This window comes from Miscanthus floridulus, chromosome 2 (genome assembly GCF_019320115.1).
Source record: "Miscanthus floridulus cultivar M001 chromosome 2, ASM1932011v1, whole genome shotgun sequence".
Classification (NCBI taxonomy): domain Eukaryota; kingdom Viridiplantae; phylum Streptophyta; class Magnoliopsida; order Poales; family Poaceae; genus Miscanthus; species Miscanthus floridulus.
Window position 1 is genome coordinate 35296834 of NC_089581.1, and position 25248 is coordinate 35322081.

Sequence of the window (25248 nt, forward strand, 5' to 3'; positions counted from 1 at the left end):
ATCTGCAGCTGACAGGATAAATGGCAAAGGGATAGATTTCATCTTGTATTTGTGTGTCGATTGGATTTCTTATTAGTGTCTTTGGCTCATCTGGCGTGGCTGGGATGACAAGAACATATGTTTCTCGATCCTGATACTTGATTTTTTTTCAAGGACCAAACTTTGATGACCTTTGTGCGTGTCTGAGCCACTGCAAACGAGCATGTTTTCCTTATTTATTGTTACATGGTTATGGCCTTTCATGCATCTGGGTTATTTAGGGTGGCTGTGATGAAAAAAATATTCGTTTCTCGATGCTGAGACTTGATTTATTCAAGGACCATATTTTGATGAACTCTGTGCGTGTCTGAGTCAGCACATTCATTCTTTGCTTGAAAACTATGAACCTCTTTTATTGCCTCTTTTATCTCTCCCTTCCCTTCTCTTTGCTCTCAGTTCCTTATCGCAGCCTTATCGATTTGGATAGATATTTGGCCTTTGCCCTCTCTAGATTGCTGAGACCGAGAGTTTGCTCTTCCTGAGTTTGTCGTGTCGTTCACACTTTCTTTTCTTGCTTGAATTTTTGCTCCACCAAGTTATTAATGGGAGGTTGGTCATTTACGGGGAGCTGTGGTTTCTAGATTCGATGGCTATGGCGTTCTTCTTCCAGCCGCACCCAGATCAGTCTGGGGCTCTAATAGCCGCAGCCCGAATAAACGATGGGCTTCTGGTTACGCACCCTCGCACATCAATTTGATTGCTGCAGCTCTATGTGGTAGCCATTTTTTCCTCTTCAATCAATGTTAGTTGGGACCTGGTGATGAGTAGATCTGCCTCTGCTGCTGCTGCTGCGTGGCAGTGATGATAAAAAGGTTATTTGGTTGATTATGATTCTTAATGCCATTTAAGGATCAAACCGTGATGACCTTATTTATGCGTGTCTGAGCCAATGCAATGCAGAGTGGTTTACCAACCTTTCTGCTGATCTTTCCATCCTTGATTTTTATTCCTGCTGGTTACTTCCTGGCAGAGGCAGTTTCGAGTCCGATCCTTTGTGTTCTTGAAACTTTTGCTCTACTAAGGATTTTGCACTATTGTTTATTTGATTTTGGTCGTGGGATGGTCGGGGTGCAAATATCCTTTTATCTGCAGCTGACAGGATAAATGGCAAAGGGATAGATTTCATCTTGTATTTGTGTGTCAGATTGGATTTCTTATTAGTGTCTTTGGCTCATCTGGCGTGGCTGGGATGACAAGAACATATGTTTCTCGATCCTGATACTTGATTTTTTTCAAGGACCAAACTTTGATGACCTTTGTGCGTGTCTGAGCCACTGCAAACGAGCATGTTTTCCTTATTTATTGTTACATGGTTATGGCCTTTCATGCATCTGGGTTATTTAGGGTGGCTGTGATGACAAAAATATTCGTTTCTCGATGCTGAGACTTGATTTATTCAAGGACCATATTTTGATGAGCTCTGTGCGTGTCTGAGTCAGCACATTCATTCTTTGCTTGAAAACTATGAACCTCTTTTATTGCCTCTTTTATCTCTCCCTTCCCTTCTCTTTGCTCTCAGTTCCTTATCGCAGCCTTATCGATTTGGATAGATATTTGGCCTTTGCCCTCTCTAGATTGCTGAGACCGAGAGTTTGCTCTTCCTGAGTTTGTCGTGTCGATCACACTTTCTTTTCTTGCTTGAATTTTTGCTCCACCAAGTTATTAATGGGAGGTTGGTCATTTACGAGGAGCTGTGGTTTCTAGATTCGATGGCTATGGCGTTCTTCTTCCAGCCTGCACCCAGATCAGTCTGGGGCTCTAATAGCCGCAGCCCGAATAAACGATGGGCTTCTGGTTACGCACCCTCGCACATCAATTTGATTGCTGCAGCTCTATGTGGTAGCCATTTTTTCCTCTTCAATCAATGTTAGTTGGGACCTGGTGATGAGTAGATCTGCCTCTGCTGCTGCTGCTGCGTGGCAGTGATGATAAAAAGGTTATTTGGTTGATTATGATTCTTAATGCCATTTAAGGATCAAACCGTGATGACCTTATTTATGCGTGTCTGAGCCAATGCAATGCAGAGTGGTTTACCAACCTTTCTGCTGATCTTTCCATCCTTGATTTTTATTCCTGCTGGTTACTACCTGGCAGAGGCAGTTTCGAGTCCGATCCTTTGTGTTCTTGAAACTTTTGCTCTACTAAGGATTTTGCACTATTGTTTATTTGATTTTGGTCGTGGGATGGTCGGGGTTGCAAATATCCTTTTATCTGCAGCTGACAGGATAAATGGCAAAGGGATAGATTTCATCTTGTATTTGTGTGTCGATTGGAATTCTTATTAGTGTCTTTGGCTCATCTGGCGTGGCTGGGATGACAAGAACATATGTTTCTCGATCCTGATACTTGATTTTTTTTCAAGGACCAAACTTTGATGACCTTTGTGCGTGTCTGAGCCAGTGCAAACGAGCATGTTTTCCTTATTTATTGTTACATGGTTATGGCCTTTCATGCATCTGGGTTATTTAGGGTGGCTGTGATGACAAAAATATTCGTTTCTCGATGCTGAGACTTGATTTATTCAAGGACCATATTTTGATGAGCTCTGTGCGTGTCTGAGTCAGCACATTCATTCTTTGCTTGAAAACTATGAACCTCTTTTTCTTGCCTCTTTTATCTCTCCCTTCCCTTCTCTTTGCTCTCAGTTCCTTATCGCAGCCTTATCGATTTGGATAGATATTTGGCCTTTGCCCTCTCTAGATTGCTGAGACCGAGAGTTTGTTCTTCCTGAGTTTGTCGTGTCGATCACACTTTCTTTTCTTGCTTGAATTTTTGCTCCACCAAGTTATTAATGGGAGGTTGGTCATTTACGAGGAGCTGTGGTTTCTAGATTCGATGGCTATGGCGTTCTTCTTCCAGTCGCACCCAGATCAGTCTGGGGCTCTAATAGCCGCAGCCCGAATAAACGATGGGCTTCTGGTTACGCACCCTTGCACATCAATTTGATTGCTGCAGCTCTATGTGGTAGCCATTTTTTCCTCTTTAATCAATGTTAGTTGGGACCTGGTGATGAGTAGATCTGCCTCTGCTGCTGCTGCTGCGTGGCAGTGATGATAAAAAGGTTATTTGGTTTACCAACCTTTCTGCTGATCTTTCCATCCTTGATTTTTATTCCTGCTGGTTACTTCCTGGCAGAGGCAGTTTCGAGTCCGATCCTTTGTGTTCTTGAAACTTTTGTTCTACTAAGGATTTTGCACTATTGTTTATTTGATTTTGGTCGTGGGATGGTCGGGGGTGCAAATATCCTTTTATCTGCAGCTGACCGGATAAATGGCCAAGGGATGGATTTCATCTTGTATTTGTGTGTCGATTGGATTTCTTATTAGTGTCTTTGGCTCATCTGGCGTGGCTGGGATGACAAGAACATATGTTTCTCGATCCTGATACTTGATTTTTTTCAAGGACAAAACTTTGATGACCTTTGTTCGTGTCTAAGCCAGTGCAAATGAGTATGTTTTCCCTATTTATTGTTACAAGGTTATGGCCTTTTCGCGCATCTGGGTTATATAGGGTGGCTGTGATGACAAAAATGTTCGTTTCTCGATGCTGAGACTTGATTTATTCAAGGGCCATATTTTCTGGAAGAGATATCAGTAGTACCTATCTTTATGCTTCGCACGAAAAGTATGACCTTTTTCTGTTGTCCCTCGCTTATTTGAGTTTTGTTTAGCTCAGTTTTGATTTCTTTATTCACTTATGGTGGCAATACTCCAAAATGATGCTAGTTGTTACTTGTCTGTTGTGATTTTTGGCTAGTTCTCAAGTTGGATTGTTATGACCTAAAGGGTCTATCAGCGCAGACACCGTGGCTGAGCAGTGGGCCTCGCCACGGCGCGCACCGCGGCGGCGCAATGCACCTGGACACAGTCGCCGTGAATTCAGTTTAGTTGGCAGGATCCTACAGTTTAGGAGAGTTATCACCTTGGTTTGTTATTCCATTAATCTAGCATTGGTTTGTTAAGATTGCCTGTATAACTATTGAACTATTTGTTTAATGAGATTAGCCAGAGATTGAGTTTATCTCTCGCTCTTTGGTGTGTTGCCTTCAGTCCTGAAAGCATCTAGGCCCCTAGTTGGGTTTCGGTGATTAATGACAATGCTTACTGAGAGGCAGCGTCCGGTCTACTCCAGTAAGGTTCCAGAAGAGTGAATCTGCGACCGGACGTGTCCGGTCAATGCTGACCGGACCCTGAGGATTCAGCGTTCGGTCGAGTACAGTAAGCATCTAGTGAGGGTTTAATGCGACCAGACGCGTCCGGTCAGTAGTGATCGGACCCTGCCAGCGTCCGGTCAACACTTAAACATTGGTGTGCGGGTTGAACTGACCGGAGCGTCCGGTCATCCCGCAGAGGCACATAACGGTTCGTTTTTTAGGCTGCCTTATAAATAGACGCTCCACTCGTGTGTGGAGCCACTTTTGCTCATTTCAACAGCTGAGAAACACGTTTGTGAGTGCCAAGAAGAGCAAGGTACTAGTGAGGTGATTGAGATTTGAGAATCCAAGAGAGTAGCCTCAATAGTGAATCAAGGGTAGCAAAGTGTGCATCCACCGTTCTCATTAGGCTTCGAGTGGTCAAGTGAGAGTTTGTGGTGATTGGGAGCTTGGTGATCGCCGTCATCTAGACGGCTTGATGGTGATTGGGAGCTTGGTGATCACCCGGCGGAGCTTATGGGTGACCCAACTCAAGTTGTGAGCGGTTTTGGGGATTCACCGCGACGGAGTTTCGAATAATCAACTCGTAGAGAGTATTTGATCCTTGTACGGATCAAGGGGGAGCTATACCCTTGCGCGGGTGCTCCAACGAGGACTAGTGGCGAGTGGTGACTCTCCGATACCTCGGTAAAATATCGCCGCGTTCCTCTCTCCCCATTACTTTGAGCATTTACTTTAAGCAATTCAATACTTGTTCTTACATTCATAGAATTATCATGCTAGAGTAAGTTTGGAACATAGGTTGCAAGTTCTTTGTGCGTTAGATTGATAGAAACACTTTTCTAGGCACAAGAGGTTAATTGGGCTAACCGTAGGATTTAATTATTGCAAGAAAAATTTAGAATTAGTCCAATTCACCCCCCCTTTTGGGCATCTTGATCCTTTCAATTGGTATCAGAGCCTCGTGCTTATGTTTTTAAGCTTAATCGCTTAGAGCAAGATGTTTCACGGGGATGGACCTCCTCATATCTTTGAGGGAGATGACTTTCCATATTGGAAAATCCGCATGGAGGCGTACTTAGAAGCTCTAGACATTGGTATACTTAGAGCCGCCTCATAAGGCTTCCCAAAACCTCGAGATGCTACTAACTTACAAGGCGATGAGGTTAATTATGAAAAGTGAAATGCAAAGGCTCGAAACACTATCTTTAGAGGCTTTTGCAAAGATGTGTTCAACCGCGTAAGGAACCACAAAGACGCCCATGCACTATGGTTGGACGTCTATGCGCTCCATGAGGGAACCAAGAGTGAGCGTGAGGAACGCTATCATCTTGTAATTAAAAAGCTAAATTCATTTGAGATGCTTCCCAAAGAATGTGCTAATGAGATGTATTCACGTTTAAATGTTCTTGTAGAGGAAATCAATAGGCTTGGACGTACTCAAATGTCACCATCCGACGTTGTGAGAAAGATCTTGAGTGTCCTCCCCATTTACAAATATGGGCATATTGTGACCGTGCTACATCAAAGTGATCTTTTCACCGCTACACCAACACAAATCTTGGAAAAGATCAATGCTCATGAGATGTACATGCACATCACGCCACAAGATGGCTTATCTTCTACTAAGAAGAAAGAGAAGGACTTAGCATTCAAAGCTAGCCAAGATAAGGGCAAAGCAAGACTTGAGTATGAGAGCTCAAGTGATAAAGAAGATGAAGATGAAAATCTTGCTCTCATGGTGAAGAAAGCCGCCCAGATGCTAAAGAAGCTAAACAAGAGTGGCATCAAGTTTGACGGCAAGAAGAAGTTCTTCACAAGCTCTAGAAGGAAGCCAATCTCCGAAATGGATTGCTTCAATTGTGGTGAACTTGGTCATCTAGCACATCAATGCACCAGTCCCAAAAAAGACAAGTTCAAGAACAAAAACAAGGGCAAGAAAGATGACTCAAGTAACGAAGATGAAGATGAGAAGAAGAAGAAGAACAAGCCATACAAGAAGAGAGATAGCAAAAAGAGGGACTTCCACAAGAAGAAAAGTGGAAAGGCCTACATCATCGGTGATTGGCTTACGGATATTGATTCATCTAGTGGATCATCCGATGATGATAATGAAGATGAGAAGGTGGTCGCCATTGCTATTGATCTTTCATCTTCATCGCCACCATCGCAATCATCTTCTACACACCTATGCCTTATGGTCAAGAGTAAACGCAAGGTAACTAATAATGATGATAGTAGTGATGATGAGCAAGCTAGTGATGATTATAGCGATAGCGATGATGATGATTCACCTTCATATGATGATCTTGTCAAAATACTAAGAAAATACACTAAGATCATTAGAAAGAGTAGAGCTAAAAATAAAAAGCTTGATGCTAAAAATGATTCACTTTTAGCAAAATATGATACATTGGAAAAGGCTAATGTTGAGCTCAAAAAAACAAATGATACTATATCATCCAAACTCAAGGAGCTCAAATCTTTTAAGAAAGAGTTTAAAGATAAACATGATAAACTTGAGTGGATGCACAATGAGCTCATCACTAGCCACAACACGCTAAAAGATGAATATACTACTCTTAAGATCAATCATGATACTCTTGTTATTGCTCAAGAATTTTTACCAAATGAGCCACATGATGCTACTAACCATGTTGTTAAGATTGATATAGCTATATCATGTGATGATTTAATTGATGAGAGCATTGAGTAAGGATCTAGTGGCAAAGGCAAGTAAGTGGTTGAGTGTAATGACTATGATGAGTATATCAAGCTCAAGAGTGATAATGAGAAGCTCAAGAAAGATCTTGAAGAGATCAAAAGCCACAACGTCATTGTGCTAGAAACTCTTGATCATGATGAAGAGTTGATCCTTGAGAATGAGTAGCTCAAAGAAGAAAACAAGAAGCTCAAGGAAGAGAAGAAAGATGATGCTCTAAAGGAAGAAAATAAGAAGCTCAAGTTGGAGAAAGAGCATCTTAAGATTGGGTTGAGCAAGTTTACTAGAGGCAAGCACCTCCAAAGTGAGCTACTCATGAACACCATAATGAAGATGGATAGAAGTGGCATTGGATATGTGGCAAGTGTAGAGAAGAAGAAGGCTCAAGTTCAACAACAACAATCAAAGCCAAAGCCAAAGCCAAAGAGATGTTTTGAGTGTGGACAAGAAGGCCACTTTGCTCATGAGTGCCAAAGTCCACCGCCACAACCCTTGCCCAAGCATGCTAGACCCTTTGCCTTCAATGCTCACTACATGCTTAGAAATGATTCTAGTGGAAAGATGAAAGTTATGTTCTTAGGACCCCTTAACAAGAATAGGCCTAAGAAGATTTGGGTGACTAAGTCACTTGTTGAGAAGGTGAAGGGCCCTCAACAAGTTTGGGTTCTTAAAGCTTGAATCTCTTGTGTGTAGGTGAACTACAAGACCGGTGGAAGTCATTGGGTTATTGATAGTGGTTGCACTCAACATATGACCGGTATTTCTCATATGTTCACCTCACTAGATGAAGAGATAGATGGACAATAGAGAATAACATTTGGAGACAACTCAAAGGGCAAGGTTAAAGGATTGGGCAAAGTGGCAATATCAAATGATCATTCCATCTCCAATGTGCTTTATGTTGCTTCATTGAACTTCAACTTGCTATCCGTTGGACAATTATGTGATCTTGGCTTCCAATGCTTGTTCACCGAGAAGGAGGTTGTTGTATCCAAGGTAGATGATAATCAAGTGATATTCAATGGATTTAGATATAACAACTTATATCTAGTGGACTTCACCTCCGAAGATGTAAATTTGAAGACTTGCCTATTCATCAAAATAACACTTGGGTGGCTATGGCATAGAAGACTTGCTCATGTTGGTATGAGTTCACTCAAAAAGTTAATGAAGAATAATTTGGTGAGAGGGTTGAAGGATGTGAAGTTTGAGAAGGACAAGCTTTGTAGTGCATGTCAAGCCAGCAAGCAAGTTGCAAATACCCATCCAACAAAAGCTTTCATGTCAACCACAAGAGTGCTAGAACTCCTACACATGGATTTATTTGGACCAACAATATACAAGAGTTTGGGAGGGAATCTCTATTGTCTTATGATTGTTGATGACTATTCAAGGTATACATGGGTATTCTTCCTTCATAATAAATCCAAAGTTGCATCTTGCTTCAAGAAGTTTGCCAAGAGAGCTCAAAATGAATTTGAAGTAAAGCTCAAGAAGATAAGAAGTGACAATGAAAAAGAATTTTACAACACAAACATTAAAGCTTATTGTGATGAAGTTGGGATCAAGCATGAAGTCTCTGTAACTTATACTCCTCAACAAAATGGTGTAGTTGAGAGGAAGAATCGGACTTTGATCACTCTTGCAAGGACAATGCTAGATGAGTACAACACCCCCGAAGCTCTATGGGCGTAACCAATTAACACCGCATGCTATGCATCAAACCGCCTATTCCTTTAAAAGTTCCTTGGCAAGACACCCTATGAGTTGCTCAATGGGAAGAAGCCAGACGTCTCCTTCTTTAGGGTGTTTAGTTACAAATGCTACATCTACAAGAAGCGGCAACACCTAGGGAAGTTCTAAAGACGTTGTGATATTAGTTTTCTCGTTGGTTACTCATCAAAGTCCAAAGCATATAGAGTATTTAATCATGCCACCGGCTTGGTTGAAGAAACATATGATGTGGAATTTAATGAATCTAATGGCTCCCAAGGAGCACATGAGAATCTTGATGATGTAGGTGATGAACCATTGAGGGAGGCTATGAAGAATATTCCGGTGGGAGACATCAAGCCAAAAGATGATGAAGATGATGTACAAGTCATTGATCAACCTTCTTCATCAAGTATGTCATAAGATGGTGAAAAAGATGGGAGAGTAGAAAATAAAGATACTCATGTCTCCCATGAGCAAATGATGGTACAAGCACAAGATGTTGATGCTCCACAACCTCCTCCTCAAGTGGTCAATAGAAGAAATACACCTCTCCTACAAGATCATCCACAAGATCTCATCATAGGGAGTCCATCAAAGGGTGTAATGACTCGATCTCAAAACTTACTTCATTTATTACTCATCACTCTTTTGTCTCTTGCTATGAGCCTACCAAGGTAGAAGAAGCTCTTAAAGATCCGGATTGGATCAATGCCATGCATGAAGAGTTGAACAACTTCACTCGCAATGAAGTTTGGACTCTTAAAGAGCGACCAAAAGGTGCAAGAGTCATTGGAACAAAGTGGATGTTCCGTAACAAGCAAGATGATCAAGGTGTCGTTGTGAGGAACAAGGCAAGACTAGTTGCAAAGGGGTTCACCTAAATTAAAGGTTTGGATTTTGGAGAGACCTTTGCACCGGTTGCAAGATTAGAAGCCATCCATATCCTACTTGCATATGCATCACATCATGAAATGAAACTATATCAAATGGATGTGAAAAGTGCATTTTTAAATGGCTTTATTAATGAACTAGTCTATGTTGATCAACCTCCCGGGTTTGAAGACCCTAGATATCCTAATCATGTTTATAGGTTGTCTAAGGCACTATATGGGCTCAAGCAAGCCCCAAGAGCTTGGTATGAGTGCCTTTGGGACTTCCTCATTGAGAAGGGCTTCACCATTGGGAAGGTCGACACCACACTATTCATCAAGAAGCTTGATGGACATATCTTCATTTGTCAAGTATATGTTGATGATATCATCTTTGGATCATCAAATGAAGACTCATGCAAAGAATTTGGTGAATTGATGTCGAAGGAGTTCGAGATGTCAATGATTGGTGAGCTTACATTCTTTCTTGGTTTTCAAGTCAAGCAAATGAAAGAAGGCATCTTCATCTCTCAAGAGAAATACACAAAAGATCTTCTCAAGAGATTCAAGATGGATGAATGTAAGCCAATCAAGACACCAATGCCTACCAATAGACATTTTGACCTAGATAAGGGAGGTAACCCGGTTGATCAAACTCTCTACCGTTCCATGATTGGTAGCTTGTTATATTTAACCGCATCTAGGCCCGACATCATGTTTAGTGTGTGTATGTGTGCTAGATTTCAAGCTAATCCTAAGAAAACGCATTTAATTACCGTAAAAAGAATCCTTATGTATCTTAAGCACACACCAAGCATTGGCCTTTGGTATTCCAAAGGAGCTATATTTGAATTAGTTGGCTATTACGATTCAGATTATGCTGGTTGCAAAGTTGATAGAAAGAGCACATCCGGAGGGTGCCATTTGCTTAGTAGATCACTTGTGTCTTGGTCCTCCAAAAAACAAAATAGTGTGGCTTTGTCCACCGTCGAAGTGGAATACATTGCCGTGGGTGCTTGTTGTGCATAAATATTATACATGAAACAAACTTTGCTAGACTATGGTGTAGTTCTAGAAAAGGTACCTCTTTTATGCGACAATGAAAGTGCGGTAAAACTAGCAAATAATCCGGTTCAACACTCTCGCACCAAGCACATAGATACCCGCCATCACTTTCTAAGAGATCATGTTGCTAAAAATGATATATCACTAGAAGGTGTAAGAACCGAAGATCAATTAGCGGATATCTTCACTAAACCGCTAGATGAGGCTATATTTTGTAGATTGCGGAATGAGCTCAATGTACTTGATTTTAGTAACTTCACTAAAAGATGAGCTTGTGTTTGTCCCTTGCATTCATTGTAATATACAACATGTTTAATTTTTAGTAATGCATATACGACTTGTCTAACATGGTTAAGATAACCGCTAAAAAGCGTGTGAAGAAGCTTAACCTTGGATCAAACTTGATAAGCAACTAGATTTACTTACAAGTATTGCATATGCATGGATGTTGTTTTGTCGTTTTGTTCCATTTGCCCTCTTATTGCTTATTTTCTTAAAAGAGCTATAGCCTAAGGCAAAATATTTTGAAAAATATGAGGGTTTGAGAGAGGTCACTCACATCAGTCCTAATTGGTGTTTATTTGGATCTTATTTGAGTTGGGATTTGATTGGGAACAGGTAGCGCGGAGGAACATTGAAGATTTGCTAGAAAAGAGTGACCGGACGCTGCACTGGACTCTGATGTCCAGCGTTCAGTCAGTTCACAGGAGGTGAACAGAAGCTGAAGGTGTGACCGGACTCTGCGTTTGTGCGTTCGGTCAGGAAGGGTTCTAGTGTCCGGTCTATCTACATGGCATTAAAGGCAACTAACCGGACTCTGGCTGCATCTAGTCATGGACCACCGAACGCGTCCGGTCACGATTCCAGAGAAATTGGACCTCTCTAGAATCGATCGGACGCTGGGTGGTAGCGTTCGGTCGCTACCACCGGAGCGTTCGGTCAGTAGAAATCGTGTGTTTTCCGGACTTCTCATCCGTTTCCTTTTCTACTCACGTGGGGGACCCTTATAACCAAATCTGGCCGTACCCTTACCTCATCCAGTTCCTGCCCTAGCCGCAAGCCGCCGGAGAACCGTCGAATCGCCGCAGCCGCCGCCTCCTGTGGCTGGGCCGCTGTCTCCAGCCGCTAGCCTCAGCGTGCCAATGCCACCGCCAGCCCACGCGCACGCCACTGCCAGCCCACACGCACGCCACTGCCAGCCCACGCGCATGCCGCCGACTGCTCCCACGCGCTAGCGCATCCCCATCTCACGCCTGCCCTCGCACTACGCCGTTCCTGAGCGCCACCGAGCCACCGCGGCAAGCTCCACCCGTATGCCTCCGTTCCAGCGCCGTCGGGTCTCTACGTTGTGCTTCTCCTTGCCATGGCCTACGCCGCCATGTTCCACAGCCAATGCTCTGCCATCCAGCACCGGTAAGGCCATGCCCTAGCATCCTCTTCGCTTTGATCTAGATCGGTTTCAAAGATTTGACCTAAATTGCAACCAGGGCCATCGATCCATCGTGAACCCTAACCCTAGCGGTCCCGGTGTTCCCCCTGTGTGTCACTTCTCTTTTCATCAGATCACCGTTTCATCAGGTAGCAAGCCAGTCGATTCAATTTTGTACCTACATTGCTTGCTCTCATAGGGTTTCGCATCTATAGATATATCGTATTTACTTGTATATCCATCTATTCCATCGTGCAGCGAGCTGGTGCCGTTGAGGTGACAGGTGTAGTTGTCAATAAACTCGGAGCCAAGCTTACGAGTACAGATCGAGGCCAAGCCTCAAAAGTGTCAGTGGACAGTTGATCTTATCAGCGGCAGTGATTCTAGTCAGATCAGATGGCTCGCACCAAGAATGTTGGTGGTGGTCCAGGAGATGATGATTGGAGGCCTCCGCCTCTCTTGCCCGCAGGAACTAAAGGCAAGGCAACGAAGCAGGTTGCATCAAAGAAGCGCAAGTACCCTGATGCAGAGGCAGCGAGAGCAGCAGTAGTTGCTGAGGCCGCAGAGCATGCCAAGAGAGGAGGTGCCCGCGGTGGAGTTGTCATTGCAGATCATCTGCACCAGACGTGTAGGGCAGACTTGAGCAGATTGAGCATCTTCATGGTAGTCCACCTAGGACTATCATGATGGCAGGACGACGTCTTCCTGTTGTGGATCCTTAGCCTCAGGGGGAGTCACAGCAGGAGTCACAGCCAGCAGAGCCTCAGCCAGCTCAGGAGACATAGGAGGGATAGTAGTCACAGTAGCCTTAGGAGGGTGAGGAGGGCCAGCAGGCTAAGGAGACCGAGCAGACACCCTAGCCACAGCTACGCCACTCTGGTCGTACCCGTGTTCCAGTGTCACCGAGGCCACCGACACAGCGGAGGGGATCACATCCACCACCTCGTCCACAGGGTCCGCCTCCAGTGACCCACCTTAACTTGAGGGCCGCCACGGCCAAGCAGGTTTAGCAGCTTCACTTTATAGAGTTTGATGTGTGGTTTCCACCTAGGAGGGATGAGAGAGCTTAAGAGGGATTCTATACACCGCTCCAGGAAGACTTCTATAATGCATATCTGAACAGTGGAGCAGTTTTCAGATCTCAGCGGGTTTGCAGCATCGAGGCTATAGTCATAGCAGCTGGAGAGCATATTTGCCCCTACCTTGCATATCTACTAGGGCTGACAGATTTGATTGGCCGGACAGGATTGTATGTACCATCTTGGGTTCGGCAGTTCTATACTTCGCTCTACATTGACCCACAGCATAGATATATTCACTTTGCATTCAGAGGCAGAGACTACAGGATGATGAGTCAGAGGGCTAGGGAGATACTAAGGTTATAGGAGCAGCCTGTCAGGTTACATGAGGTATGTTATGGATAGCAATAGCCTCCTAGGCGTCTTCATGGTGGTTTGGTGCCCCCTACAGATCTTGTGTGTCATTGCTTCAAGGAGCCCTTTGGTGAGGGGTCGAGGAGGAACCCTAGTGACCTTACTCCTACAACTAGAGTTCTAGAGGCTATCATCAGGAGGACACTACTTCCTAGGATGGGATACAGAGAGGGTTTGGCTCCTCAATACCCTGATGCAGCAGACAATATTCAATATTTGGGATCTTCTTCTGTTTGAGATGGAGGACACAATAGCTGAGGGCTTCAAGGGTCGCAGGCAGCTTCCTTATGCACATTGGATCACATTTCTTATGCTCAAGGCTGTGCATGTTAGGACACCTAAGATGGTTGCCGAGTATAGAGGTGCCACCACAGAGTTTCCAGCTTATAACATGGCACAGAGGATCAGACATAGCACACCACAGGCACCCACTCAGCCTCGCCGCCGTCCAGATGTACCAGAGTCCGCAGCTCAGCTGGACGAGATTATCAGAGGCATAGCTGCTACTGAGGAGGAGCAACTTGAGGCTTAGGAGGAGAGTAGCGAGTCTAGTGATAGTTTGGATAATGACTACCTGCCTATTCCTCATATACCTCCACACAGACATGATGCAGAGGCTAGCAGTTCTAGCTCAGCTCTACCTGCACCACAGACGGACCCCACTTTGATTGCTATTCTTGAGCGGATGCAGCAGGATCAGGCACGACAGGCTCAGGAGACCGCTGCTAACTTTGCACAGTTTCAGGCTCGTCAGGACGAGTTCCAGCGACAGCAGTAGATCCTCCAGCAGCAGCAGCAGATGCATTAGCAGCAGTTACTCATGCAGCAGCAGCTTATGGGATTTATGCAGCATGTAGTAACAACACTTGGGGCTCCACAGTCATAGCCTTCGCCCCAGCTTGCTCAGCCTGCCACCACTACGATGACTCTAGCAGTACAGCATAGTGGGCTTTAGAGTCAGGGATAGCCTCCAACTCTGTTTACTTCTCCCATAGTGCAAGTGTCCCAATGGTTATCCTCACTAGTGGTAGCCCCGTAGTTCACACCATATCATATGGGCTTCACACCGAATCAGTCACCCTCGCTATTTGTACCTGACACGTCAGTCTCTAGGAGTCTTGGAGCATCTTTTAGTAAGTTAACAGGGATGCCTACATCGCCACATATGTATGCCCTAGGTCCTTCCACAGCAGCTCCTGTCGCCATGACTACTCAGAGGCTCCCTTCTTCTATCGCATCTTCAGATCCTACGACAGATATACCAGTAGCATCACAGGCAGCACCTGCCCTAGCTCAGACCCAGACCACTTTAGAGACACTTCTAGCCATAGAGGGCCAGTTAGTATAGAGCTTAGGGTCAGATGATGATGGCGCCCAGTTTCAGCTTGCTCCTCGTACCTCAGCGCCCGGCTCATCCGCTGCAGCCCCGCCGACCGACCCTTAGGTTTTGGTGTTTGACGCCAAAGGGGGAGAGGGTTCGAGTATGTAGACTTAGGGAGAGTGACTTTTAGGGGGAGTCTAGTTTGCTATTAGTCTATTATATACATTTGGAGTCTTTGTGTGATACATTTTTACTATTATGCATTCATGTGTTTACTTTCATGCATACTATTATATCTTTGTGATAGTGATATCTATGTGATTGTGATATATGACATGTGTGCTCTCTACTTTGAATTCCTTTATATGTCATATCACTTGTGTTATGCTCATTTGCTTTGCTTCCGCATTTATACTCCGATGCAAATGAGCTTTGTTACTTGTACTCATGCTTATTTCATATCTTTTGAGTACATCGTGTTAGCTTGGGTCATATAAGCTTGCCTAACTCTTTTGTTCTTTTTGACAAAAGCTTATATGAACCAAGCATGTCAAAAACCTCACTCTTTCACATACTCGAGGTGGTATTGTCATCAATCACCAAAAAGGGGGAGATTGAAAGCATCTAGGCCCCTAGTTGGGTTTCGGTGATTAATGACAATACAAGATTACTATAACTAACGTGTGTTTTGCAAACGCAATTTAGTTAGGTCATGGTAATGGAGATCAATTGGGCAATCAAGGTGGTCATGCCCCTACGATGGAAATTGTTTCGGTTTTCAAAGGATGGATGACAAGGTTAAGGATGACTAGTTCTAAGTGTTGATTAGACTTGGAGAGACACTTAGAGTAGTTTAGGACTTTGTTTTTCCTTTGGCCGTACTATTAAGGGGGGTATGGACGGTTAGCTTGACCTAGATGAGTCTAGTGAGTTAGGTGTGGTGCACACTTATTAAAACTAGCACTAGGTAGCTCCTACATATGCCTAAGATCCAATGGAGCAAACTTCATTCACATATGATCGAGAGTTGGAAGTGAATGAAGGGTCAAATGCTGACCGGACGCTGGCTCCGGTGCGACCGAACGCTGGCCGCAGGGTCTGGTCAGTTTATTTGATCAAGAAGATTGCGTTCGGTGCGACCGGATGCTGAGTGGTCAAGTGACCGGGCGCTGAGAGGCAATGTCCGGTCGACTCCAGTAAGGTTCTAGAAGAGTGAATCTGCGACCGGACGTGTTCGGTCAATGCTGACCGGACCCTGAGGATCCAGCGTCCGGTCGAGTACAGTAAGCATCCAGTGAGGGTTTAATGCGACCAGACACGTCCGATCAGTAGTGATCGGACCCTGCCAGCGTCCGGTCAACACTTAAACACTGGTGTGCGGGTTGAACTGACCGGAGCGTCCGGTCACCCCACAGAGGCACATAACAGTTCATTTTTCAGGCTGCCTTATAAATAGACGCTCCACTCGTGTGTGGAGTCACTTTTGCTCATTCCAACAGCTAAGAAACACGTTTATGAGTGCCAAGAAGAGCAATGTCGTAGTGAGGTGATTGAGATTTAAGAATCTAAGAGAGTAGCCTCATTAGTGAATCAAGAGTAGCAAAGTGTGCATCCACCATTCTCATTTGGCTTCAAGTTGTCAAGTGAGACTTCGTGCTTGTTACTCTTGGTGATCGCCATCACCTAGATGGCTTGGTGGTGATTGGGAGCTTAGTGATCACCCAGCGGAGCTTGTGGGTGACCCAACTCAAGTTGTGAGCGGTTTTGGGTGATTCACCACGACGGAGTGTCGAAGAATCAACCCATAGAGAGCACTTGATCCTTGCACGGATCAAGGGGGAGCTACACCCTTATGTGGGTGCTCCAATGAGGACTAGTGGGGAGTGGCGACTCTCCGATACCTCGGCAAAACATCACCGCGTTCCTCTCTCCCCATTTACTTTGAGCATTTACTTTAAGCAATTCAATACTTGTTCTTACATTCATAGAATTGCCATGCTAGAGTAAGTTTGGAACATAGGTTGCAAGTCCTTTATGCGTTAGATTGATAGAAACACTTTTCTAGGCACAAGGGGTTAATTGGGCTAACCGTAGGATTTAATTATTGCAAGAAAATTTAGAATTAGCCCAATTCACCCCCCCTCTTAGGCATCTTGATCCTTTCAAGTCCCTCTCGCTCTCGTTCATGCTTTGCACCAGGCGCCAAGCATGGTGTCTCTAGTTTGCTGCCGAGGATTCAAGTCTAGGCTAGCCATCTTGCACTCCTACGTCCTACCCTTCCTAAGCTCCAACAATCTGGTATCAACCATGTCTGGTCCTAGTTCTTCTGCCGTCGTCGTTCCCTCCACTGACCCCATCACCACCGCCACGCAACCCGTAATCACCAACACCGCCATCGTCACCACCGCGCCGCTGTTCGCTCCACAACCCTTGCTCTCTGCGCCACCACCGACGTTCACTGCCATTTCCATCGATGCCCTCAACGCCCTCACAGCGGCCATCCACGCCATGCAATGTTATATGGGGGATATTTCCATGCGCCTCACGGCTGTCGAGAGTCACCCCTCGTCGTCTGTGCCACCCTTCCCGTCATTTGGCCTACCTGGATACGGCGGGTTGCCCGTGCTCTCGGCTTCGGGGCCAGTCATCTCGGAGCTGCTCCCCGCGCCGTTGGTAATGCCCTCCCTATCAGTGTCTAACACATCGGTGCACGTGTCCTCCATGGCCTCCTCCCTGTCCATTCAAACACCTGACGCCAGAGGAGATGGCCGAGCGTCGGAAGCAGGGCCTCTGCTATAACTGCGATGAGCCATACGTTCGTGGCCACAAGTGTTCCTAGCTATTATATTTGGAGGTGTCGGATTATATCATTGAGGAACCAGAGGAGCCTAATGAAGCAGCCACCATTGAGTCGGCGCCGTTCGATCCCGACACACCAATGATCTCGCTCCATGCCATAGCTAGGATCCGCATGGAGGACACCATGCAACTCTATGTGACCATCGGCAATGAGCAATTCGTGGCGCTCCTAGATTTGAGCTCCACACATAACTTTGTTTGGGGGGACGTCGCTCGCCGCATTGGCCTACAGTTCTTGCCGTGCTGAGGCGCGGGCGTCATCGTGGCCAACGGTGACCACGTCACGTGTCGTGGCATCGCGCGTGACATGGGCATCTACATCGCCGATGAAATTTTCTCCATCGATTGCTACACAATTTCGCTGGACACCTACGACATGGTTATGGCAGAACCGCCCGAAATAGCACGCTTCCAGAGGCGCTCGTCTTCTGCTAGACACTAAGCACCCCAAAAGTTGGCTACATCGGACGGTTCCGTCGAGCACACCCCAAGGGAGAACTCAAAAAATCCACGTTTTCCATCCAGGATCCAATAATGAGAATAAGCTTACAATACTTAGTCCATTTCATACAACCAGAGTTCTCGGAAATACATTATTACAATACCAAGTTCAGAGTGTGGAATTTAAACAGCGGAATTGAAATAAACATCTAACGATAAGATACAAGGATTCGTCTATGCCCACTAGAAGAATCCTCCACACAACAGTCACTCCTAAAGCTGCACCTGCAACAGACGTAAATAAACCCTGAGTACACAATGTACTCGCAAGACTTACCCAACTAGTGGAAATAATTTTCTAACTCCAAATGATATGATAAGCTTTATGGTTTGCTGGGTTTCCTTTTTGTTTGTGAAAATCATTACTAGAAGTGAATCCTTATGTATGTTTCTTATTAGCAGTCATGATTAGTTCATTAGCTAACCATTCTATGTAAGCACCCGTTCTACTTTCAAGCAAGAGTTGAGCAATCAGATCCATTTCACCATCTTTCATCTTTTAGTTCTTACTACAGTGCTAGATCGTAGACAAGTCATACCGTATCACATGGTAATTCATGAACCAATGTATCCTGACTAGGTACCTCGAAACACATGCCCCGCTTATACCCAGGCACAAGCAAGACCAACCCACCACTCTCCTATCAAGGGGTCTAGGTCCTCGTCCAAACTTGGACTCCAAGCCCCCACTCCTGAGTCCCGGGTGTGGTGCTTAGACCTCCACCATCCCCGCCTCCAATCAGTCGGTCTGGAAAGAGCCGAAACCCATGATAAGAGGGCAACGAGCCTTCCCGCTCCCATAAGCAAGTATGTGCTCAGGATAATAAGTCTGTGACCTGACTAGAATCCACAGCAACGGACGGTCCTTAACCAACATGGACAGGGAAAACAGTGTAACCACGCTATGCCCTGTTGGCCGCAGGACACTACCTATTACACCCACAAATACCCGTACTATATCCCTGTCCGGTCTCCATTTTCCTTTCACCATTTTATTATGAGAGCAGTAATAATAATTACCTACTGTGAGTAACGGTAGGTTACTCACGCTACCGAAAAACCTAAGCATAGCAGCTACTCGACCTAAGCTAGTAGGACTCATAGGTAGGTATATCTATGCATGTAGTTTCAACAATAAGCCTGTAACGTAAATGCACATCATATATATATATATATATATATATATATATCTAGTGATTATTCAAAATAAGGGTTATGCATTGAGGCTTGCCTTGGGCAGGTGAGGTGTTAGCAAAGTCAGTCACTGGTGGCTCCGGGGCTCCCTCCTGTATGAGAACCTCCTCCTCATACTCCTCGATCATCTCCTCGTACTCCTGCTCACCCACGGTCACAAACTCCACCAACTTGTTCTCTACATGCATGCAATGATGATGCAACACTTAGTATTACGACAACAACAACTCTTACAATAACAATACATCTACCAAGCTACTAAGCTAACTCTAATGACTAAGATGCTAAGCTACCCATCCTTTCCACTGAATAGGTATGAAACTTTCAAGTATTATCTTAGCAACTAAAATGCATTTCTTCTTTTATTAACAATTTAATGTATACTAAAACAAGGAGCACCTAACTATCTTATTTCTCGGTCTATTCTAGGGCCACAAAACTTACAGTGAGCACATAATAATACAATGAACCTACTGTAAAAATTTCATGAATAAAACTATTACCAATTTGCCACAAAAATTCCTACAAATATTAACCAAAATAATGTTAAACACTCTCAAATGATTTAATAAGCCTTAGCATCAACTCAGACCTGCATAATCTAGTCATACCATTAGATAGACAACATTTTTAGGAACTCAACAAAATTTATTTGGACACCTATGCGAATTGATATTAATTTTCAAAGTCTAGCTCAGAAATTAAAACATAAAGCTATTTCTAGTTCCTTAAGAAAAGGAAAAACGAATTCACCAACGCGGCCCACAACCACGTGGACTCGGACCACTTGCGCGCAGTGCGCACGCGCTCGCGCGGCCCGTAGGCGCGGCCCATGCACACAGCCGGCCCGCGGCGGGAGACAACCCGCACGCTGGCGCTTTTGCAGAGATGCCCCTACGCTACCTAGTATTCGCACGGCACTATTCGCACTATTCCTATAGACAACAACTTTGCAAGAACACCCTCGCAATCTCCCTCCTTTACAACGATATGGTCCTCGACCATCCCCGCGTGCGTTGGCGCGGCGAACGGTGGCACTAGCGCTTGCGCCAGCCACACGGGACCCACACTGACCTATCTATGAGGCCGACGCTCACCTAGGGTTTGACGCGAAGCGATGGGTGGCGGCTACACGAACTGCGACACAGTAGAAGGGCCTCTCCACGACGATGGGCACCTTGCGGCAATGGTGATGGCATTCTGGTGAGCCACAATATTAACAAGGCAGTAGGGATAGCGGGTGAGCAACAGGGACTCACCACTGACCTAGCGGAGGTGATGGTTTGGCCGGAGATGCCCCGAGTGAGCCTGACTGCGTGCACACGGTGAGCTCGACAGTGAACCACAGCAACACGGCCATGCCAGCGGTGAGGCGGCAATGGTAGAGGTGCGGCCTAGGTGCACACGATGAGGAGGGGTTCTAGGCAGGGCTAGTGGTGCAGCTAATTTGGCTTGAGACGTTGAGGAGAGGGCTGGCCACGGTGAGGGCGGTGACAGGTCTTAACGGCACGGTGGCAGGGCGAAGCTCCAAATTGGAGCTTGGCCTTGCATGGTTCAAGTCTAGGTGGGGGTGGGCAGCAAGAGGATGTGAGAGCACAGGCGCAGGCGTAGGCATGTGGAATTGACGGGGGATGGCTTCTCGCATGCAGGCGGGCTGGCGCGGCTCGGCGGCGGTAGCAAAGAAGAGGACAGTGGAGGGGTGGGAGACGGTAGGGACGCAGTCAAGGCTCGGCCTATGCTTGCTTGGTGGGACACGGTTGACACGACTAGAGCGACCACGGCCAGCACTAGCCGACGACACGCGCTCGAGGTCGGCATGGCCCGCGCGACGCAGTGCCATAAATGGCATGGCGACGACGGTTCAGCCTCATGCATGCAGCGTCCAGGCGGGTCAATGGCGCAGTGCAGCGTAGCGATGCAATAGCAGTGCCAGCGGCTTTGTCATGGCATAGCACGGAGGGCAGTAGCAACGCACGGCAACGGCCATAGGCGGGGGCAGCGTGACGTGGCGAGTCGGGCAGCCACGGCACCACGTGGCGGTAGCCCGAGGCCGCTAGTGATATGGCCAGAGCACGGGCAACTCTGGTCGGCCAGCATGCGACGATGCACGCGCTTGCATGCACTAAGCGCCACGATGTCGAGGCCGCTCGGCATGGTGATCACGTCCAGCCGGGAAAAACAGCCCGAGAACACGCTGTGCACGGATTTTAAAGCGTTCGAAACAACTACACAGTTGATCCAATCCCCAAACCACCTTCACTACTCTAAAGAGGGCACCTTAGGCTATCAACACAAGCTAAATAATGACACCACTCCTAAACTCAATTTTTACAGAATAAATTACCAAGCATAGCTTTGTCCATCTGTTTTTAGGCTCACCAATGCGCCGGCAACATTCCAAAGCCTCATGAACTTGGTTCTCCGCCCATTCCTTTGTATGTTTGTCCTCATGTTTTTCCATGATATACTCATCTACAGCCCGCCATGGTCATCGCATCTACAACACATCAACACGGTCCTCACCGCGCTCCGTGATCATCAGCTCTGCCTCAAGCGCATCAAATGTTCCTTCGCGACATCGTCTGTGCACTACCTGGGGCACGTGATCTCGTCCGACGGCATCGCCATGGATCGCGAGAAGGTTGCAGCCGTGTCTAGCAAGCCTCAGCCTCAGTCAGTACGGGGCCTTTGTGGGTTCCTTGGACTCACGAGCTACTACCACCGATTCATCAAGGACTACGACACCATTGCTGCTCCCCTGACCGCGCTGCTCAAGAAAGAGGCGTTTTGCTAGACTCCAGAGGCGACGTCAGCCTTCGACATGCTTAAGCAGGCACTGTCCACCACCCTAGTCCTGCATCTTCCGGACTTCGATAAGGCGTTCATGGTGGGTTGTGACGCCTCGGGGTATGGGTTTGGGGTGGTTCTCCATTAGGGTGCCGGCGCCCTTGCATTTTTCAGCCAGCCATTTGCAGCTCACCATCTCAAACTAACTGCATATGAACGGGAGTTGATTGGATTGGTTCAAGCAGTCCACCATTAGTGCCCTTATCTATGGGGTAGACACTTTGTCATTTGCACTGATCATTATGCCCTCAAATTCATGCTTGATCAGTGTTTGTCCACGGTGCCCCAGTATCAGTGGATAAGCAAGTTGTTTGGGTATGACTTCACCACGGAATTCTAGCTGGGTAGCCTCAACGCCATCGCTGATGCTCTATCTAGGCGTGAGGACGGAGACACGCAGCTAAGTGCGCTCACTGGCCCCTCCTTCAAGCTGTTTGATGACCTTCGTCATGAACTTCAGGAGGACACAGAGCTCCATGCCCTTTGGGACTCTGTGGTCACGGACCGTGGTGAGCCATGGTGTGTGGTGAATGGCCTCATCATGCATGGCTCCTGCATGTTCGTGCCCGCCGTGTCGGTAGCGGTCCTAGTGGTTCTATAGTTGGCCCACACTGCAGGGCATGAGGGCACACAGAAGACGCTGCAGCGCCTCTGTTAAGATTTCATGGTCAACCATGACCGCCGGCTGGTACGGGAGTTCGTGAGCACCTGCCTCACGTGCCAACGCAACAAGATGGAGCACCTGCACCTCGCCGACCTCCTTCAACCTCTAGATGTGCCATCCCAAGTGTGGCCCGACATTGCGCTCGATGTCATCGAAGGCCTCCCTCACGTCCATGGCAAGAGTGTGATATTGACGGTGGTTGACCGGTTCTCCAAGCAAGCACATTTCCTCGTGCTCAGCCACCCCTACACTGCAGCGACCATCGCCAAGGACATCTTCAAGGGCGTCATCAGGCTTCATGGGTTTCCTACTTCGATCGTCAGTGATCGCGACCCGGTGTTCACCAGAAATGTGTGGCGCGACCTCTTCAAGCTTGCCGGCGTCAAGCTGCAAATGAGTACCGCATTCCACCCGCAAACCAATGTTCAATCCAAGGTGGTCAACCATACAATTGCCATGTATCTATGGTGCCTCACCGATGATCGCCCTCGCACCTGGCTGGAGTGGCTCCTGTGGGCTGAATATTGCTACAACACCTCCTTTCACTCCGTGCTTCGGACAACGCCATTCGAGGTAGTATATGGTCGGCCTCCGCCTACCTTGCTGCCTTATACTACAGGGACCATGAGGACAGACACCATCGACAACCTGCTGTGTGACCGTGATGCGTTCCTAGCGGATGTGCGCGATCGCCTGCTGTAGGCCCAGGAGTACACCAAGAAGTAGTACGACATGTGACACCGGCCGCTGGACTTCAACGTTGATGACTAGGTGCTGCTGCGGATCCTCCACCGTCCGGCGCAATCACTGGTGCTGGGCTTCCATGGCAAGCTCAGCCCATGCTTCGCTGGCCCCTTTTAGGTCATCGAGCGTGTCGGACCCATCGCCTATTGCCTGTGCCTGCCTAATGACGCCCGCATCCACGATGTCTTTCACGTTGGCGTGCTTAAGCCATTTCGTGGTACACCTCCGATGGCTACACCGATGCTACCACCCCTTCACAACGGCCGCGTTCTTCATTGACCTGCTCGTGCTCTTTATGCCTAGCTCCACCACAGGGTTTGGCATGTGCTCATCCAGTGGGAGTCTATGCCGGAAGCTTATGCTACTTGGGAGCCCATCGATGAGTTCCATGCTCTCTTCCCTTAGTTCTAGCTCAAGGACGAGCTATGTTCCAAGTAGGGGAGAGATGTTATTGTTGAGCTATGATCCAAATTCAAGCTTCGGCCGAAGTGAAGTGGCCCATTAGCGTTAAGAGGGACTACACCATCTATTAGTTTCGTATTGCTAATAGACGAGGGTGTGAGGCTTTTCCTCCCTATATATATGGACCACCTCCCTCATGGAAAAGATGCATCATAGACTTATACACGGGAAGGCCCTTGGGTTAGGGTATCCCCAAGTTGTAAATCTCCGATGTTTGTAACCTCACCCGATATAGTCAAGATTTGCTGGCTGGTGCCCGTGGTTTTTTCCCTTCCACCTTGGGAGGGTTTTCCACGTTAAAATATCATGTTTTCTATGCTTGATCTACTATTCTTCATCATTTATATTGTCTATCGTTTATAACAAGTGGTATCAGAGCTTGGTTTGACCTTAGGGTTTCGCGATGACATCAATGAAGTTTGATCTACTGCTGCTGGATTACAAGATAAGATTTGCACTATGGCAAGTCAAGATGCGGGCGATTCTGGCACAATCTTTGGATCTTGATGAGGCGCTGGACGGTTTTAGAGGAAAAGGGCAGAAGTCATGGACCGCTGAAGAGATGCGGAAGGATCGTATGGCTCTATCTTTGATTCAACTTCATCTACATAATGATATTTTGCAAGAAGTGCTGTAGGCGAAAACTGACGCAGAACTTTGGCTCAAGCTGGAATCGATCTGCATGTCCAAGGATCTAACCTGTAAAATGCACATGAAGATGAAGTTGTTCACGCACAAGCTGCCAGAAGGTGGTTCGATGATGAACCACTTATCGATCTTTAAGGAGATCGTTGCCGACCTAGTGTCGATGGAGGTAAAATATGATGATGAAGATTTAGCTCTTCTACTGTTATGCTCACTGTCCACTTCGTTTGCAAATTTCTGAGATACCATACTATTAAGCCGTGATGAACTAACCCTTGTGGAAGTATATGAGGCCCTCCAGACAAGGGAGAAGATGAAAGGTATGGTTCAGTCTGATGTGTCGTCCTCCAAGGGCGAAGTGTTGCAGGTTAGAGGTAGGCCCGAGCAGAAAACCTACAACAACAACAATAATCGAGACAAGAGCAAGAACGGTAAAGGTTGTTCGAAGTCCAGAGGCAGGGATAAGTTCTGTAGGTATTGTAAGAAAGATACTCATATCATTGAGGATTGTTGGAAGCTGCAGAATAAGGAGAAAAGAAACTGTACGTATAAACCAAAAAATAAATCCGATGGTGATGGTAAGGC

The 25248-nt window shown here is 46.4% G+C and overlaps 9 non-coding genes and 1 pseudogene across 9 annotated transcripts; all 10 read left to right on the forward strand.

Annotated features, from left to right (window-relative positions):
- Window positions 1-96: 96 nt before the first annotated feature.
- LOC136541111 (small nucleolar RNA snoR126) lies at window positions 97-191 on the forward strand. The gene has a single exon (XR_010780209.1). It is a non-coding gene; the product is annotated as a small nucleolar RNA snoR126 (small nucleolar RNA).
- A 71-nt stretch (window positions 192-262) lies between these two features.
- LOC136541110 (small nucleolar RNA snoR126) lies at window positions 263-355 on the forward strand. The gene has a single exon (XR_010780208.1). It is a non-coding gene; the product is annotated as a small nucleolar RNA snoR126 (small nucleolar RNA).
- Window positions 356-832: 477 nt separating this feature from the next.
- LOC136541122 (small nucleolar RNA snoR126) lies at window positions 833-929 on the forward strand. Its single transcript, XR_010780220.1, has one exon. It is a non-coding gene; the product is annotated as a small nucleolar RNA snoR126 (small nucleolar RNA).
- A 291-nt stretch (window positions 930-1220) lies between these two features.
- LOC136541114 (small nucleolar RNA snoR126) lies at window positions 1221-1314 on the forward strand. Its single transcript, XR_010780212.1, has one exon. It is a non-coding gene; the product is annotated as a small nucleolar RNA snoR126 (small nucleolar RNA).
- A 71-nt stretch (window positions 1315-1385) lies between these two features.
- LOC136541107 (small nucleolar RNA snoR126) lies at window positions 1386-1478 on the forward strand. Its single transcript, XR_010780205.1, has one exon. It is a non-coding gene; the product is annotated as a small nucleolar RNA snoR126 (small nucleolar RNA).
- Window positions 1479-1956: 478 nt separating this feature from the next.
- LOC136541123 (small nucleolar RNA snoR126) lies at window positions 1957-2053 on the forward strand. Its single transcript, XR_010780221.1, has one exon. It is a non-coding gene; the product is annotated as a small nucleolar RNA snoR126 (small nucleolar RNA).
- A 291-nt stretch (window positions 2054-2344) lies between these two features.
- On the forward strand, window positions 2345-2439 carry LOC136541115 (small nucleolar RNA snoR126). The gene has a single exon (XR_010780213.1). It is a non-coding gene; the product is annotated as a small nucleolar RNA snoR126 (small nucleolar RNA).
- Window positions 2440-2510: 71 nt separating this feature from the next.
- On the forward strand, window positions 2511-2603 carry LOC136541109 (small nucleolar RNA snoR126). The gene has a single exon (XR_010780207.1). It is a non-coding gene; the product is annotated as a small nucleolar RNA snoR126 (small nucleolar RNA).
- A 782-nt stretch (window positions 2604-3385) lies between these two features.
- LOC136541124 (small nucleolar RNA snoR126) lies at window positions 3386-3479 on the forward strand. Its single transcript, XR_010780222.1, has one exon. It is a non-coding gene; the product is annotated as a small nucleolar RNA snoR126 (small nucleolar RNA).
- Window positions 3480-3551: 72 nt separating this feature from the next.
- On the forward strand, window positions 3552-3612 carry LOC136541125 (small nucleolar RNA snoR126; annotated as a pseudogene).
- The last annotated feature ends 21636 nt before the right edge of the window (window positions 3613-25248 follow it).